At 40.2% G+C, this 14664-nt stretch overlaps 1 pseudogene; it reads right to left on the bottom strand.

Moving 5' to 3' along the window:
* Window positions 1-1184: 1184 nt before the first annotated feature.
* LOC146898999 (uncharacterized) lies at window positions 1185-3754 on the bottom strand (annotated as a pseudogene).
* Between the last annotated feature and the right edge of the window lie 10910 nt (window positions 3755-14664).

Consider the following 14664-nt stretch of genomic DNA (forward strand, 5'->3'; position numbering starts at 1 on the left):
ATGAAGCATAGCAACTTTCCAGATCTTACACCGAATGTACATTTGTTAGGATTCAACCGCAGCTTGTACTTTCTCAATCTTTCAAACATCTTTTTCAGATACACAACGTGCTGCTCCTCATCACTTGATTTCACGATCATATCATCAACATATACTTCAATTTCTTTGTGAATCATATCATGAAACAGAGTTGTCATACCCCTTTGATAGGTAGCACCAGCATTTATCAAGCCGAACGGCATCACCTTATAACAGAATGTTCCCCATGGAGTAATGAAGGACGTCTTTTCTCTATCTTCAGGTGACATCCGTATCTGGTTGTAACCTGAGAAGCCATCCATAAAGGAAAACACTTTGGATTGAGCAGTACTGTCAACGAGCACATCAATATGAGGTAATGGGAAGTTATCTTTTGGACTGGCTTTGTTCAGATCTCTGTAATCAACACACATTCGAACCTTCCCATCTTTCTTTGGTACTGGTACAATATTGGCAATCCACTCAGGATATTCAGCTGTCATGAGGAAACCTGCATCAATTTGCTTCTGCACTTCAGCCTTGATCTTAAGAGCCATGTCTGGACGAGACCTTCTCAATTTCTGTTTGACAGGAGGGCATTCAGGTCTTGTCGGTATCCGATGTTCCACAATCTTGGGATCTAGACCAGGCATGTCTTCATAGGACCATGCAAAGACATCTGGATAATCATGGAGAAGCTGAGTGATCTTCTTTTTCACTTCTGGCTCAAGTGCAGCACCAATTTTGATCTCTCGCTTGATCTCTTCAGTACCCAGGTTGATAAGCTCAATCTCTTCCTGGTGAGGCTGAATGGCTCTTCTTTCTTGCTCAAGCAGTCGAGTGATCTCATATGGTATCTCTTCATTATCATCCTCATCTTCAGCTTCATATACTGGGAATTCAAAATTTGGAGGAACCATAGGGTCACTGTGTTCAACGGGCTTATCATGGTTCAATCTGCATAATATGATTGGGATGATTTTAAAAAAAAGTTTTTTTTTTTATGCAGATTTTTGAAATTAATAAGAAAATACAGATGTTTTGGTGTTTTCTGGCATTACCATTATTTCCAATAAAAAGGCACTAAAAAGTAAAAAAAAACAAGGAGTCGCGGGAAAGACGACAACTTTTATTGATAACGGCAATGCCGAAACAAACACGCCCTTACAAAGACATCACTTTCGCCTTGGGCAGAGCGAAAGGATTGTTATTTTGAAAACAAAGAAAAACATGAGCAACAAGACACATTACATGGACGCATGCATGACTAAAGGAACATCAATGGCCTCCCAATTTCTCACAGTGCCTCCTGGTACAACAAATGTGGGCACATGACTACTTTCAGCGGCATCTTCAGCAATAGCATTGATAAACCCAGCACTGTAGAAAGTTCCTGTTGAAACACCTGAGGTTGGGGAGAAACCAAGGCCCTCTTTGCGCTTATTCTCCAGAATCTGTATCACTTTTCCCCAGCCAGCAGCTTGCCCTTCTTGAACAGCTTTCTAGGCATCTTACAATGAGGCCATAGCAGTACCAGCTCTTCTAGGCTCCGCGCCTTCAACAGTCAATCCTTGAAATGATGTCCCTTCAGCAGACCCTGCTTCAACACAAGAGAAAGATGACACTTGGCTAACCAGATACGCTTCTTCACCATGTACAGTGACAAGCTTACCATTCCTCACAAACTTGAGTTTTTGATGTAGAGTAGAAGTTACTGCCCCAACGTCGTGAATCCACGGTCTTCCGAGGAGACAACTGTAAGAAGCATTGATGTCCATGACTTGGAAAGTGATCTGGAATGTCTCGGGGCCAATGGTAATTGGTAGATCTACCTCCCCAAGAACATCTTTGCGAGATCCGTCAAAAGCCTTAACCAAATAGCTGCTTCCCCTTAAGGAGATTCCATGATGACTCAACTGTCTCAGTGTAGACTCAGGCATTACATTCAAGGATGATCCAGTGTCCACCAACACATTGGATATCATGTCAGACTTGCAGTGTACTGAGATATGCAGAGCCAAGTTGTGATGTTTCCCTGCTTCGGGGAGTTCATCGTCACCAAACCCCAAGTTATTGCAAGCAGTAATGTTACCCACTATTCCATCGAACTGATCCACAGAGACTTCATGATCAACATAGGCCTGTTCCAGTACTTTCATCAGCACTTTCCTGTGAGCTTCTGAACTCAGGAGTAGAGAAAAGATGGATATCTTTGACGGAGTTTGCAGCAGTTGGTCCACAATCTTATAATCGCTCTTCTTAATGAGCCTCAAGATCTCGTCCAGGTTGGACTCTTCAATAGATTGTCCTGACGGACTAGCATTCTTGTCAACAGAGGGAACAACTGGTGGAATTACTGCAGCAGCAGGTGTAACAACTTTCTTTTGGAATAAGGGTGGACGGACCCTTCCACTTCTCAGAGATGTAGTCTCTTCAGCAATGTTGCTAATTGTGGCTGGGGATACGAGAGACACTTCTACCCCGTTCTCAATCATAGTTGCACCATACTTGTAAGGGATGGCTTTAGTAGAAGCATAAGGTACTGGGCCAGGCAACCTGATCACCAAGGGCTCGACTTTCTTTGTCTGAGATACACTTTCAACAGGGGAATTGTGGAACACCAGCACAATCACACAGACATCACTAACAATCAAGTGCCTGTCATCCATTAGGCTCTGTATATCATCTTGTACCACAGAGCAACCCATAGGATTTTGGAGACATTCTGAACAAGAAGCATGATCGTGGTTGAACAAAGACGCTTTGCAGAGTTTGACATGTAACGGCACCAAAGGAGTAGCAACATTACGGACATCCAACATGGGATCCTTTTGAGGAACATCAACTCTTTCGAAAGCTTCAATCATGTTAACAACAGCATGGTTTGGAAGTGGGTTGTCAAGAACATGAGGAACACTATTTTCGAAAGTCAACCGTCCTTTTTCCATCCGGTCCTTTACAATATACTTCAGAGCATAGCAACCCTCAACGTCGTGGCCCTGAGCGCCCTGATGGAATTCACATGTAAGATCTTGCCGGAACTTGGGAGGCAACGGCGTAGGCGGAGGTTTGCCTGGTCTGGTGACACAATGCCCTTTAGCAAGTAAAGTTGGGAGCAGCTCAGCATACCGCATTGGTATTGGTGGAAAGGAAGGTCTGGGTCGGGGACCCTGTTGTTGCTGCTGTGGAGCAAGAGGCTGTTGTTGTACTTGCTGAGCAACGGCATTAACGGGCGCTGGTGGTTGACCCGGTGGCAGAGGGTATTGCTGGTAGAACGGTGGGAAGAAGGGATGTTGAGAGTACTGCATGTATTGATAGGCAAAGGTAACTGAGTAGCATTAACAAAGGCTGTAGACTGGTTACCAGATACCATCCCTAGTTCAGATTCTTTCTTCTTATGGTGGCCATTGCCATACCTCTTTGGTGCATTAGTTGAGGACTCACACTTTTCAAAGACAATAATACCTTCTCTGACAGCCTCCTCTAGACGAGTTCCCATAGTAACCATGTCGGAGAAGTTGTTCGGTGCCGAGACTATCATCCTTTCCTTGTATTCCTTTTTCAGAGTCTTCAGGAATGTCTGTGTTAGCTCTTCCTCGTCCAGCCGAGGAGAAACACGGGCAGCTGCCCCTCTCCATCTCTGGGCATATTCACGGAAAGTTTCATCTGTCCTCTGAGAAAAAGACTTTTGGAAACAGTGTATCATTAGGGCATCTTGATCTGCATAGTTGGCCATCTTTCGGACGTACCGGATGACATGGTTATGTGGACAGGAAGATCCATTGTACTTATCAAAATCCGGCACTTTGAACTTCTTAGGAACCTCAAATTGGGATACCAGGCATAGATCACGAGCCTTAGCAGAAACACCGCTACCACGACTAGCTTTGACTTCACGGAGCTCTCCGGCCAGCTCTCTAAACTGTTCTCTCATAGCCTCCACTACAGGGTCTTGTCCGCGTGGAGTGTCAACATCAATTACCTATTGCACAGTGTGTACAACAGGATCGGTAACAACAGTAGTCACTTGAGGCATAGAAGTATTAGCACCAGCAAGAGTTGTTGTAGGAATAGGTCCTTGACCAGCAAAACCAGAGATACCAGCAGCAGTATTAGGAGAATAGAAAGCTGAGAGTCCATAAGGACGCCCATTGGGCATAACAAAACGAGCATCAGAAGCCACAGTAGACAGTGGGATAGAGGGAATCCCTTCAGTAGAAGCTGGGACAGAAGTGGCTGGTTGTTCTTGCGCAGCCATCAGAGTAGACATAGTGTCATGAGCCTTAGCCAAGTCTTCTTTCATAGCAGCCAATTCGGCACGGAGCTGAGCATTTTTTTCTTCAAAATTAGCCATGTTTCTTCTCTTATACAATCTTGTGTGATGAACTCTATCTGGTTGATGAATCTTGCGTGCACGAGCCACTTTTCAGACTGCGGCGGAAAAACCAGGAGGCAATGAGCATAGGGGAGCCTTTTGTGACCGATGAATGATGCATATGATGCATGATATGCAAATGCGAAAAGACTCTTTTTTTGTCAGAGGACTTGTCAAAGTGGTTGTGAACATCACGGAGAAACACGGTTTTATTTGAAGACCTAGAAGTTCAGTTGAGATGGTATCACTTGGTGTTCACATCCGTGATGTTCAAAAGATGACTTGTCTAAGTCCTCCGATAAATGCATGGAAAAAGTTTATGCATGTATGCATGTATGCATGATCACATTCAAGTACGGATAAAACATGGTGGGTTGAGATTCAAAGTCAAGGAGTCATGGGTGGACACGGTGTCCGGTGAAACTAGGGCTTTAGGAAATAGTAACCGGGTTCTAAAAAGGTTCCCAAGTTGCAACCTCTCTTGCGTATATCATGGTGCCACGAGACAACACTTGCTCCATGATTATCCGTAAGAAGGTCTAACTTGAGTGTAGTATCGCGTGACGACTAAAACTCGAGACAACACTCGGTTTAGCCTCCGCACTACATCCTAGAAAATGGCCATGGATGGGTTTGGTTATCTACGGTTCATAGCGTCATAGAACAATTAGAAGTAAAGTGCCTAAACACGACAACACGCGCCGACAACATCACCTCCAAAATGCCTTAGCTATGTGGGATTGATCGCATAATCCAATGCACGAGGCAACCCCCGGAATGAATTGTCGATTATATCCCCCCTAAATCCTAAGTTCACTCAGCCCGGGTGTAGGACTTTTGATATTCTCACCCCACACGTTTGCAAGAATTTAAACATTTATTCACATAAGAAAGCAAGTAAAAGAAACAAGTAAAAAAAAGCGCAAGCGTGGAAATAAAAACTAGGCGTAACTCTCGAATCTCCCTAGTGAAGTCGCCAGTTGTTTTATCTTGGTTTTTCGGGTGTCAAACATTGATTAAGTTTGAACCTTTTGAACCTTTGATATCTCATTTTTTCTTGGGAAGGGAAAAATAAGCAAAACCCTTGAGAATCGAGGTCCGGGAGTGGTTTTCGCTACGGGAAGGTGTTAGGCACCCATAACGACTATAGTATCCTATAGGAACCGTCTTTATTTTCTACGTGCGCGCTTTATTTTTAAATGCTATTTGAAAATGTTTATTTAAACCTAAAGTTTACTAAGTGAAGAATTGGAGGGAGAAGAATGTTTGATTTTTTTTTGTTTTATTTAAATTGAAGGAATTTTGATTCCTTGCCTACGTACCCGTTTAAGGGATCAAATCCACCGTAGTTCTCTTCCAAAAAATGTTTTTGTTTTTGTTGATTGATTTTAAGTTTGAAAATTGGAGTTTGAAGAATGGAGATTGAGGGGCCTTGAAGGCATGAGACTTTAAGAAAAAGTGAGGTTTGATTAGTGATTTTGCAAAAAAGGTCAAGTATGATTAATTTTCATTGAAACTTGATTAAGAAAATAAAAGAGAAAATACAATGGGATTTTGGATCCCAAGGTTTATTGAGTGATATTGTTCAAGTTTTTTTGGAAAAAGATTTTTCTCTAAGTGTAAATCCTAGGCATTCATCTAAACATGCAATCCTAAACATACATCTAAACATGCATATCCTAGCCATACATCTAAACCTATCTATGTGATGTGTGTGCATGTGTCGGTGCTTGTGTCGGTGTACATCATTAGAGTCCATTGTCCTTTACATCATGCCCTAGTTTACATTCTATGGTCTTGCAAGAATTTAAATTGCATAAAAGTAAAGTACAAATATCCCAAAATTTTACATACTAAGTCTTGTATGAATTAAAATGCAAGAAATTAAAGTGAGGGAGGAGATGAGATATGGAATGCTTATGGTGTATGAAGCATGAAACAAAAAGGGTTAGTAGTGTATGATAACGTCAAGAAATAAAAGCAAGGAAACATCACTATAACAAAAGTAAGAAAAATACTACAAAACATGGCGAAAATAGTGCAAAATAGGCCTAAAGATTCGTCAACAATGCAAGGCTTGAACAAAACCTATAATCCTTATATTTTAACAAGTTCCCAAAGAGTGTCAAATCAGTTTTCACAAGGAGGATTAAGGGAGTGCAACATGTCGAGCATTTAGGACGAAAGTTAGGCTTATTTCACATTATTTATTCACACACAAAACTTGTAAAACAAGTAATAAAGCACAAAAATATTCACATGCAGTAACACACATTTAAACAGTAAAAAAAATATCACAAAGTCACACATCATGGATCACAAACACATATCAAGCGTGGGAATTGAAATCAACCAATTTTCACAAGTTCTTTGACATATCAACTTCAAAATTAACGCAAGAAACTAACACATTATTTTTATCAAGTTTTCAGTACAAGAAATTGCAAAAAAAAACACTACAAAATTAACAAGAAACATACACAAATTTTTATAGAATTTTCCAAGTAATTTTAATACGACTATGAGTGTGAAAAGCATAGACAGTGAGACAAATAGCAAAAAAAATCAGGAAAAAGCAAGCCAAAGGCCCAAGGCCCAAACACCAGCAGGAACGGATCAGAGGGAAGACTCAGGGACCGTCAGATTGATCCACATGGATCAGGACGAGATCTGACGGTTGTGATGGAGGGAGAATGAACCGGATCTGAACCGGACCGGTTTAGTGTCTATAAAAGCTCCAAGACACCGGTCTGATTCATTTCCTCCAACTCTTTCTCTCTCTACCTCTCGTTCTCTCATCTTATGATCTTCATCCTCTCCGATGAACACAACGACGGAGGTGTGGTGGTTCGCCGGCGGCGCCGCCACACCTGAACGTTTTCTAAAATCTTTTTACATCATTGTGTTCATCTGAGTCTCCTCTTTACAATTTCGAAACTGTTTTCTTGAAAAGATGCTTAGATCAGAGTAGATCTACAATTGAACTTTTCGGTTTAGGTTCTTCAAAACTCTTTCAAATCTCTTGAAACAAAACCCTAATCTACTCTATCTTCTCCACTGATGATGAATTTGAACTCTGATTCGAAAAATAAACGGTGAATCCTTATGAATTACATTTTTAGGGTTCGGTTTCAAAGCTTTTCGAATCTTTTTGAACTTTTTCGTATGAACAAGTTCTAAACTTGTTAATCCACGTTGTTTCACCGTTTACTTTCGCTTATGGACTTTCGATGATGATTATAAACTAAAACGAGAAGGTTTTTTGAATATACCTGGATTTGATTTGGAGATTCGAACAAAAAGATACACACGTTCGTTCTTGATTGTTCTGGTAAGTATTCGAAACCTTCAAAACCGAAAATAAATCGGTGAATCTTCTTCTCCTTCTTCACCGGTTCGATTCCTCTTTAATCTCTCTTCTTCTCTTCCTCAAACCTTCTTCTTGTGATCGTCTTTGACTTGAATTGCAAGAAGATGAAGGAAAACAGTTCGATGATGATGATTCTCGTAGAAAATCACTGAGAACAAACCTAATTCAAAAGGATTTTGTTGAATTGAATGCTTCAGCTTTGATTTTCTGGAAATTCGTATTGATTTTTGTATGCTTGGTGATGAATTTGGTTGAGAATTGGTGCGAATTTGAGAGTTTGTTGCGGTGGTTTATGATTCTGTTGTGGTGGTTCTATGATTCTGTTACGGTGGTGATATTCTGTTACGGTGGTTAGGGTTTGGAGAGGAGAGAGAGAAATGAAAACGTGTTTATTGAGTTGGCAACTTGTGATTGGGATCCCCCCTGTGCAATTGGTGATGTGGCCCTTATATAGGCTGCCATGTGTTCTAATGCTCCAATAGAATGTTGACATGTGGACTTTGGACTGGGTTGGCTCGGCTTTGCTGAGTTTTTGACAAAAGGACCTTTCTGCAAAATTGAAAATTACAAGGACCTTTCTGCAAAATAATAAAAAGGACTAAAAAATAACACTGGACAAAAATAGGACTATTTTGCAATTTGTAAAAAAACTTAAAAATAAAATTCGAAATAAGCAAAAAAGGACTTGAAAATAATTTTTAGAAGTTTGAGGACTTTTAAGAAAAAAAAACAAAATTAAAAATAAAACTGGACTAAAAAAATTGGTAAATTTGACTAAACGTAAAGTGAAACGTTTTAAAAAAAACAAAACGGACTAAAACGAACCAATTACCTAAATGAGGTACTTTAAAGTAACCTCTCTCTGCCAAAATATTATGTGAAATGACCAAAATGCCCCCTAGGAGTTAAACTGACTAAAAAAGACTCAACTGATATTTTTTTGAAATGAATTTTGACATGAGATTGAAACAAGGACTTATTCAAACTATTTGAAAAGACTCAAACAATTTTTAAAGGACTAAAATGAGTTTGGATATAGGAAATGACTAAAATACTCTTTTTCCATGAATTTTGCAAATGACATTGAAATAAAATGCAGAGAAAGATGCAATTGATCAGAGATAAATTCAAATGACTTGAAAGGTAAGAAAAGAGTTGAGCTAGTATTTTTAGGTCCAAAATTAGGGTATAACAGCTGCCCCTATTTAAGTTTCTTTGTCTGGAGAGTCAAAAGACGAAGTCTTTGAGTTGACAGGACGAAGATACTTAAATATTAACATTTGCACTGTTTTTGGACATAAAAATACGCTCACGGATTTTCAAAAATCATGAATGTCATGCAATATTTTGATTATGAATGCAAGACAAACAACTGGAGTCTATGGAGCATGTCATGTCACTGGGGATTCAGGCGGACATTGACAGGGTAGACCAACCAGGGGATAGAAAATAGGGTACAAGTTGTTCTTTGGATCGAACTAGCCACTTGACCAAGGAATACAAAACAGGAGATAGGTACGAGCTGTCCTTGGGATCGAACTTGGCACTTGACCGGAAACATAGACATATAGGCAGATACAAGCTGTTTTTTGGATCGAACTTGACACTTGATTGAGGTTACAAACAGATAGACAGGTACAAACTGTTCTTTGGATCGAACTGGCCGTTTGGTTGGAGATATAGACACCAGGGTAGATACAAACTGTTCTTTGGATCGAACTCGCCGTTGGATCATCACCACATCATATAGGTAGGTGCAAACTGTTCTTTGGATCGAACTCGTCGTTTGACTGATAACAAAGCATAAGTTGGGTACAAACCGTTCTTTGGATCGAACTTGTCGTTTGTCCGGAAGTATAGGTATATAAGCTGGTGCAAGCTGTTCTGTGGAGCGAACTAGCCACTTGACCTGTAACAAGATACAAATTGGAAGTTTGATTTGACAAGATACCAATTGAGAGTAAGTTGATATTGATTTGATTTGAAGATAGACATGACCATTTTTGTTGGCCCAAAAGCAAATTGAGAGAGGATTAACATTGACAAAGACATTGAATTGAAAATTTGAGATTGAAAGAGAGATTGAAAATTGATTAGAGACATAGACATAGACATTGAATTTGAGAGTTGAAATTGAATTGAATTGGAGATTGAAATTGAATTGAGTTAAATTGGCATTGAAATTGGATTGAAAGTTGAGATTGAATTGAATTTGACAGTTGAAATTGAATTGAATTGAAATTGAGATTGGATTGAAATTGGAGATTGAGTTGAAATTGAAATTGAGATTGAGAGTTGAATTGAGATTGCATCGAATTTGAGATTTGAAATGAATTGAAATTGAGGTTTGAGAGTTGAGATTGCATCGAATTTGAGATTTGAAATTGAATTGAATTGAGATTTGAATTGAAATTGGAAATTGATTTGAATTGAGATTGAGAATTGAAATTGGACTGAACTGAAAATTTGAAATTGAATTGATTTGACAGTTGAAATTGGATTGAATTGACAGTTGAAATTGAATTGAATTGAGATTGAATTTGGGTTAAATTGAAAGTTGAAATTGGAAATGCAACATGTATGTATGGCATAACAAGATTATTGAATGTATGGGCACATAAAATGCATGATTATGCATGTATGAATGCTTGAAAATGCATGATTGGGGTTTGTATTTTGAACAGAGAAGTTTCACAAAGACAGACAAGACATTGGAAGATTGGGCACATAGTGGCTCGTGCTGAAACATGTACATGGAAATCCTCTTTGGAGAGACCGTCGTCAAGAGACGTATCAGAACCATGGTTGAGGGCAAGACATCACACATCACACATTCAAAACTTGCAGAAGAGGGAACCTTGGGAGATTCTTGATAACGAGTCGCCGTTGCCAGGCGTGTCAGTGCTGGGTAAACATTGGATGTTCGCATCTGTGGTCAATGCTTTTACATCATTTTTCATTCTTTCATTTTTCAATCCCATTCTTGCCTGAACCGCCCTTTCGGGTTTTCGATTCACCGGGGAATAAAATTCTTTTCATTGCCCCATTTTTGCCTGAATTGCCTTCATAGGTTGTCAATCAGCGGGGTGCTCATTTTTGCCTAAGCCGCCCTTTCGGGTTTTCAACTTAGCGAGCTTTTCATTTGTATTTTTTTTCAATTTTCATTTTCATTCTGTTTTTTCATCCTTGCCATTGACCACAGATCATCCTGGGGAATAACCTGCTCATAACATGTATTGAAATAGACATTGACACTCATTTATTCATGCATGTTTCATTGAAATGTGCCCTATTGCTCAGGTTTGCTTTCAAAATAGACAAAAAAGATTTTCCAATTTTCAAAAATGTTTGTTTCAGACATTGTCATTATCAAATAGAAAGAAAATATTTTGTATATAGCATTGAAAGTAGAAAGAAAAAATAGAGTTTCAAACAAATAGCACAGGCTCAAATTGATGTAGAAGAGTGAAAGTCAGCCGAAGGCATAACTCCATGGATTTACAAAGCTTGGAAAATGGTAATTTTATTGGTTGGTGGTACATTGAACACAATGACCGCTACATTTCATAGAAATTTTGGATTCACAAGTACAGAAGCTTCCGATGAAGGTGATCATTGCCAGTTGCAGATGCCCCAAAGGGTGATGGTGATTTGCCAGATATAGTTACTTGTCTGTTATTGTCAACCTCATTTTTGCATGAACCGCCCTTTCGGGTTTTCGGCTCATCGAGGCGCTCATTTTTGCCTGAGTTGCGTACAACCTCAGCGAGCTTTTTTCATAAAAAAATTTTTGTCCCTAATTTTTGCCTGGATCGCCCTTTCGGGTTTTCGATCCACCGGGAAGCGCATTTTTGCCTAGGCCGCCCTTTCGGGTTTTCGACCTACCACGCTGTTCTTTTCTTTTTAGACAAAGTATTTCTTGACTATATCGGCATTGACAGGATTCGGAAGTTCAACACCATCCATGTGTGTAAAAATCAAAGCACCACTAGAGAAAGCCTTTTTGACAACATAAGGACCTTCATAGTTAGGTGTCCACTTGCCCCTTGGGTCGGATTGCTGACTTATCCTTCTTTTCAATACAAGTTCGCCTTCTTTGAATTCACGAGGTCGGACTTTCTTGTCAAAAGCATTTTTCATCCGCACTTGATACAACTAACCATGAGCCATAGCATCCATACGTTTCTCTTCAATCAGATTCAGTTGATCGTACCGACTTTGACACCATTCAGCCTCGGTTAATTTTGCTTCCATGATCACTCGAAGAGATGGGATCTCCACTTCTAGAGGGAGAACTGCTTCCATGCCATATACCAAAGAAAAAGGAGTTGCCCCGGTTGAACTGCGCACTGTAGTACGGTAACCATGCAAGGCAAACGGTAGCATCTCATGCCAGTCTTTGTATGTAGTGACCATCTTCTGAACAATCTTCTTGATGTTCTTGTTAGCGGCCTCAACTGCACCATTCATCTGAGGTCTATAAGGAGAAGAGTTGTGATGTTCAATTTTGAATTCTTCACATAAAGCTTGCATCATGCTATTGTTCAGTTTGGAACCATTGTCAGTGATGATTTTGTTGGGAACACCATATCGACATATGATGTTATTCTTGATAAACTTCACTACCACTTGCTTGGTCACATTTGCATAGGAAGCAGCTTCAACCCACTTGGTGAAATAGTCAATTGCCACTAGAATGAAACGATGTCCGTTGGAAGCTTTTGGTTCAATTCTTCCGATCATGTCAATGCCCCACATAGAGAAAGGCCATGGGGAAGAGATAACATTGAGGGCATGTGGAGGCACATGAATCTTGTCAGCATAAATTTGACATTTGTGGCATCCCTTAGCATGTTTGTGGCAGTCACGCTCCATAGTTATCCAGTAATAGCCGGCTCTTAACAGTTTTCTTGACATAGTGTGACCCGAAGCATGGGTCCCAAAAGTACCATCATGTACATCATGCATCAATTTCTCAGCTTCTTGCTTATCAACACACCTCAACAAGACCATGTCGTAGTTCCTCTTGTATAGGATTTCTCCGTCCAGAAGGAATTTGCTAGCCCATCATCTCAAGGTCTTTTTATCCCTGTTGGAAGCACCAGGTGGATATTCATGATTCTGCAAGAATTGTTTGATGTTGTAATACCAAGGCTTTTTATCATTCACATCTCTATCAGCTTGATCTGGCATATTTTCAATAGTAAACACATGAGCGGGTCTATCAAGATGCTGCACCTTGATCACGGGCACATCATTCCAGTGATTGACACGAAACATAGAAGACAAAGTAGCAAGAGCATCAGCCATCTGATTTTCATCCCGAGGGATATGGTGCAGCTCAACCTTGGTAAAGTATGTCAACAGACGTCTGGCATAGTCACGGTAGGGGATCAGTTTCTCATGATGAGTCTCCCATTCACCTTTTATCTGATTGATAGCAAGCGCAGAATCTCCATAGATGTCAAGGTGCTTAATTCTCAGATCAATGACTTCTTCAATGCCCAAGATGCATGCTTCATATTCGGCTATGTTGTTTGTGCATTCAAAAGTTATTCGAGCAGTGAAAGGAATGTGGTGCCCCTGCGGAGTTACAATGATGGCTCCAATTCCTTTACCATAAGCATTAACAGCACCATCAAACACCAATCCCCATTTGCTATTGGGGTCCGGCCCTTCATTGATCAGTGGTTCTTCACAGTCTTTTGCTTTCAGATACATGATCTCTTCATCAGGGAAATCAAACTTGATCGGCTGGTAATCATCAAGAGGTTGATAAGCAAGATGCTCGGCAAGGATGCTTCCTTTGATTGCTTTCTGAGCTTTGTACACAATATCATATTCAGACAACAACATTTGCCAACGTGCAATCTTTCCAGTAACAGCAGGCTTTTCAAATATGTACTTGATTGGATCCATTCGGGATATCAACCAAGTTGTATGATTTACCATATAATGACGCAGGCGATTGGCAGCCCAAGCTAAAGCACAACAAGTCTTTTCAAGCATTGTATACTGAGTCTCGCAGTCGGTGAACTTCTTGCTCATATAGTAGATAGCATGTTCTTTCTTTCCAGTCTCGTCTTGCTGACCGAGGACACAACCCACGGAATCATCTAACACTGACAGATACATAATCAAAGGTCTTCCTTCCACTGGTGGGACAAGGATAGGTGGTTCCAACATGTATTCTTTAATGCTATCAAAAGCTTCCTGGCATTCATCATTCCATACAACAGGCTGATTCTTTCTGAGCAATTTGAAAATTGGGCCACAAGTAGTAGTCATGTGAGATATAAATCTTGAAATGTAGTTGAGGCGTCCAAGGAAACCTCTGACTTGCTTCTCAGTTTGAGGGGCCGGCATCTCTCTGATGGCTCGGACTTTGTCAGGATCAACTTCAATGCCTCTTTGACTGACAATGAAGCCTAGCAACTTTCCAGATCTTACACCGAATGTACATTTGTTAGGATTCAACCGCATCTTGTACTTTCTCAATCTTTCAAACATCTTTTTCAGATACACAACGTGCTGCTCCTCATCACTTGATTTCACGATCATATCATCAACATATACTTCAATTTCTTTGTGAATCATATCATGAAACAGAGTTGTCATACCCCTTTGATAGGTAGCACCAGCATTTATCAAGCCGAACGGCATCACCTTATAACAGAATGTTCCCCATGGAGTAATGAAGGACGTCTTTTCTCTATCTTCAGGTGACATCTGTATCTGGTTGTAACCTGAGAAGCCATCCATAAAGGAAAACACTTTGGATTGAGCAGTACTGTCAACGAGCACATCAATATGAGGTAATGGGAAGTTATCTTTTGGACTGGCTTTGTTCAGATCTCTGTAATCAACACACATTCGAACTTTCCCATCTTTCTTTGGTACT

This window comes from Medicago sativa, chromosome 8 (assembly GCF_051527215.1).
Source record: "Medicago sativa cultivar Bolivia chromosome 8, Bolivia_mono, whole genome shotgun sequence".
NCBI lineage: Eukaryota > Viridiplantae > Streptophyta > Magnoliopsida > Fabales > Fabaceae > Medicago > Medicago sativa.